This window comes from Trichosurus vulpecula, chromosome 2, assembly GCF_011100635.1.
Source record: "Trichosurus vulpecula isolate mTriVul1 chromosome 2, mTriVul1.pri, whole genome shotgun sequence".
NCBI classification, from domain to species: Eukaryota; Metazoa; Chordata; class Mammalia; order Diprotodontia; family Phalangeridae; genus Trichosurus; species Trichosurus vulpecula.
In genome coordinates, this window is record NC_050574.1 from 438,308,532 (window position 1) to 438,313,834 (window position 5,303).

The 5,303-nt window shown below is 38.1% G+C and overlaps 1 pseudogene; it reads left to right on the forward strand.

The window, feature by feature from the left end:
- The first annotated feature begins 4,482 nt into the window (after positions 1-4,482).
- On the forward strand, positions 4,483-5,006 carry LOC118837321 (annotated as a pseudogene).
- Positions 5,007-5,303: the final 297 nt, after the last annotated feature.

Sequence of the window (5,303 nt, forward strand, 5' to 3'; positions counted from 1 at the left end):
GGGATACACACAGGGTAAAAGTAAAATGCTGGAGTATAATATATTATGCTTTAGCTGAAGTAAAAAAAAAGCAGGTGTAGCAATCCTTATCTCAGATAAATCAAAAGCAGAAATAGATCTAATTAAAGAGATAAAGAAGGAAACAATATCATGCTAAAAGGCACCATAGATAATGAAGCAATATCATTACTAAACATATATGCACCAAGTGGTATAGCATCCAAATTCTTAAAGGAGAAGTTAAGGGAGTTACAGGAAGAAATTGATGGAAAAGCTATACTGGTGGAGGACTTCAACCTTCCCCTCTCTGAACTAGATAAATTTAACCACAAAATAAACAATAAAGAAGTTAAAGAGGTAAATAGGATTTTAGTAAAATTAGATTTGGTAGACCTCTGGAGAAAATTGAATGGGGATAGAAAGGAACATAACTTTTTTTTCAGCAGTACATGGCACCTACACAAAAATTGACCATGTACCAGATCATAAATCTAACCTAATGCAAAACAATCTAATGCAAAAAGGCAGAAATATTAAATGCATCCTTTTCAGATCATGATGCAATAAAATTGTAATGTAATAAATGTAATAAAGGGCCATGGAAAGATAGACTAAATCTAATCCTAAAGAATGAGTGGGATAATGTGTAATAAAGGGTGAAATGATGTATTATATAGACTTTGAGTTTTATCAGAATATAAAGACAGAAGGCAATCAATAAGGGCTGGAATAAGGAAGAGGGATTTTACCGAGAAAGTCAGCTTTGGCCTGGATCTTGAAGGATATTTTGAAAAGGTATTTGAAAAGGAAGAAGGCAGGAATAATATGCACAGAGATTATATATGTTTAAATATGAACTGTTACGAATGAGGAAATGACCATGATGTGTTTATGAGACCAATTTGAAAAATTTATTGAGTATCAGTATATGCATTCATGTTAAAGGCAGTGCGGGATAGTGGATAGGGGGCTGGTTTTGAAAGGAAGAAGACCTAGCTTCTGCCCAATGATATATGACCATGGGAAAATTGCTTAGCTTCTCAGTGCCCCAGGTTACTCTTTAAGATTACAACTTGACAGATGAATTGCAAATCTATTTGAGTAGAGATTACACAGAAAGAGTTTCCATCTTCTGATAAAATAACAGGTCTGGATCCTCATCACCATAAAACCACCAACAAAGATGCCCAAGATATTCTGTTAAACATTCAAAGATAATAAATAGACACATGATAGACATAGATAGATAGATAGATACATAGATTAGATAGGTAGATAGATGGACAGATAGACACAGGTTGATAGATAAATGGTTGTTTGGTTGTTCTTTTGTTCTCTAAGAAAACCAAAATGACCTCATATGTTAAAGTGAAACTACAGTGGGACTGACTGTAGCTGATCAGATCAATACAAGCTCAGAATGTTCTATCATGAGAACAAGTAGTCCGTGTGAACATTTGGGGTGGATTCTCTAAATTTGCATGTCTCCTGTTTCTTTTGAGAATGAATGAATGAACAGATGAACAGACAGACGGAAAGATACATAAATGAGTGAACAAGTAAATAACAAAACAGCCTGTGCATTCTAGGAGTTTATACTTAAAATTACATGCACTATTAGGAGAAGGTGTGAGCTGGGGAAGTATTAACTTACATTTATATAGAATTTTAGGGTTTACAAAGTGCTTTCCTCACAACTTTGTAATAAGTGAAAGCATGTTTATACCTTTTTTAAAGAGAACAAATGTCAGATTCACGTCACACAAGTAACAAGTCAATTTTCAAATCTAGCTCTTGATTCCAAATCCTGTAAGCTCTTTGAAATGAAAAACAAAATTACATAGATAGGCTATTGCCATATTTGAGGTTCCTAGGCAGAGGAACATAAGATTGATTGTAGAGAGCTGGAAGGCACTTTGAGGCGTCAAGTCCAATGTCCACATGGTACAGATGAAGATAGTGAAGTTTAAAGAGGTTAAGTAATATCCTCAGAACTTGTACTCAGTGATAAGTAATGCAAATAATAGTGAGGGGTTGATTGTGTGTTTGTTTTTTAAGGAAGTAATATGATATTTAAGAAATTAGAAATCGTATTTTAGGAAGATTGCGCTAGAATATGCAGGATAGATTGCACTGGAAGGGACTAGATGCAGAGGACGAGGTCAAGAGGCTTTCAAGTCATCTACCTGAAGTGATGATGTTGTATTTTATGATAGTGACATTAAAAATGGAGAAGTGATGAATATGAGCCATTTGGAAAGAAAATCGAAAGGATTTTTGGCCAATCATTGTTCAGTTACCACGTTTTAGGAAGGTTGAACATTTCCATAAAAAGATTACTAATGGTTGTAGTAGGACTAGAGACCATAATTATGAAAGGAACAGTTGAAGGAACTAGCCTGGAGAAAAGGAAGAATGAATACCCAGAGGAAGACATGGCAGCTGTCTACAAGTGTTTGAAGGGCTGCCATGTTTGAGAAGGCTTTAAATTTATGCAGTTTGGCAACAGCAGAAATAAGAGCCAGAGATGGAAATTTTCAGAGAGACAGATTTACATTTAGACTGAATGCTATTTTCCTAACATTGTTGTAAAGGGGAGTCTTGGTAAAGTAGAGCCAGACCTTGATGACCTCTGAGGTCCCTTCCAAATTCATAGTTTCCATAACTCTGTTATTTCCTGAAGATACCGAGAGATTTAGAATTAATGCCTCACAGTCATAAAAGCATTTTATATATGTAAGTAGCACTTGATTGGCATTGTCAAGGAGATCAGGATGCTGAAGATTATTATCTGGTCCTACTGGAACCAGCCTTGCACATTTTCCTTTCCTTTGTTTCCCCTGGAGAAAAAAAAACTCTCCCCCCTCCCCCCCCCCCAGAGTGCAAAGAGTGGATGGATGAAAGGCACACCAAAAGGATCATTAGCTCCACCCACATAGGGTGGGAGAGAAGGAATGATAACTCTACTCACTATCAGAGTATGGCCCCATGCCACTACTACATATGCAGTATCTCATTCAGTCCTGAAAATTACCCTGTGAGGAAGACAGTATGTGCATCATTACCCTCATTTTGCAACAGAAAAATTCAGGCTTATAAAAGTTGTGACATGCAATTCACATACCTAAAAATTGGCAGAACAAGAGCATGAACTCAGGTCTTGTGACTATATCCAATACTACTGACTTAAATAGTTCTCTACTATTTCTCTTTGGTTTTGCTTTTGAATTATTTTGCTTCCCAGAGGGAGATGCAATTTTTATCTTATGATAATGATGTTTCAGGACCCAGTAGCCTCTTTCCAGCCTTCCCAATCATAGTCAGCTTCCAGAAGGAGCTGGGATTTCTGTTTTAACATTAGTACTATCCCAGTAGATTAACGTTGACAAATACCAATTAGCGTAGAGAATGTTATTCATTTTGGTTTCTCTTGAAAAGGTTAAAATGGTTCCCATTATCCTCATTTAACCATACTACATAATCTCCTGCATTAAGAAGGGAAGTCAGAGTTGTTGCCTTAAAAGAGATTGATCCATGAATGTGCTTTTGTTGGCTTACTGTTTATTGGTTTTGTTCTCCCTGCTATTTTGTCTGAGTGATACTCGTCCCTGGATACTCTTCTTATATAAACAGACAGGGGAGCTGAGAGGAGGAGAGGACTTCTCCTTACTGGCAAACCTTTTCAGGCTTCAGTTGTCCCTGAAGAAAAGCTTTGACAGGATAAGAAACTCAAGTTTGATAGGATTCTATCATTCTAAATATTCCCAAATGCCAATAAAAGTAGATGACATGTATTAGACTACAAACGTTATTTAGTGTATTCTTATTGTTATTGTTTTGCAAGACATTATCAAATAGACGGAAGGATGCAATGAAAAAAGGGGGGAGAGAGGGGGAGAGAGAGGGAGAGAGAGGGGGAGAGAGAGAGAGAGAGAGGGAGAGAGAGAGAGAGAGAGAGAAGAATAGAGAGAGAGAGATAGATGAGAGATAGATAGAGAGAGAGAGAGAGAGTTGGAGGTTTCACTAAGTTGACCTATTCTTTTATATAGGATCCTTACATCATAGATTTAGAGCTGGAAGGAAATTTAGAAGTCATCTAATCCAACGCTCTCATTTTACAATTGAGGAAATCAAGAAATCAAGTGACTTACCCAAGGTCACACAGGTAGGTGCAATTTGAGGACCTGATTCCAGAGCCAGTGCTCTTTCCAGCACATCATGAGAATTTCTTTCTTTTTTACCTGAGTACTTTAAGTACTTTTCTGGCTACCATGACCATCCATGCCTACTCTACTTAACTTCATAGGATTTCTTTTTTAGATAGAGGTAACAGGATGGTAGGTTAAAAATCTATAGATGCTTTTGGCTTCCAGCTCATGGTGGTGAAGGTGCAATTTCTTTCTGTCATCCTGAATCCGGGTTCATCCAACACCGGCAGCCACCCTGCAGCATCCAGGCTAAGCCACCACCTTCATTGCCACCATGCCACCCAAGTTTGACCTTAATGAAATTAAAGTCGTGTTTTTAAGGTGCACTCATGGTGAAGTTGGTGCCAATCAGCTCTAGCCCCCAAAATTGGTCCCTTGGGTTTGTCTCCCAAAAAGGTTGGTGATGATATTGCCAAGGCAACTCGTGACTGGAAAGGGCTGAGGATCACGGTGAAACTTACCATTCAGAACAGACAGGCCCAGATTGATGTTGTGCCTTCTGCCTCAGCCTTGATCATCAAAGCCCTAAAGGAACCTCCTCGGGGCAGAAAGAAGCAGCAAAATATTAAACGCAGTGGAAACATCAGTCTCAATGAGATTGTCAACATTGCCTGACAGATGAGGCATCAATCCTTGGCAAGAGATCTCTCTGGAACCATTAAAGAGATACTTGGAACAGCCCAGGCTGTGGGCTTCAACATCGATGGCAGACACCCTCATGATGCCATTGATGACATCAATAGTGGTGTTGTTGAATGCCCAGCAAGTTACAAGCTACAAATGAGACCATTACAATAAATTCAACATTTGACAACAACAACAAAAAAGAATCTATAGATGTGGTATGGGGCAACTTGGTGGGACAGTGGATAGAGCACTGGGCTTGGAATCAGGAAGATTCATCTTCATGAGTTCAAATCCACTTCACCCTGTTTGCTTCAGTTTCCTTACCTGTAAAATAAACTGGAGAAGGAAATGGCAAAATACTCCAGTATCTATGCCAAGAAAACCCCAAAATAGGGTCTCCAAGACTAGGATATAACTGAAATGACCCAACAACAACAACTAGATATGATATGCTATGCTTGGCTTAGT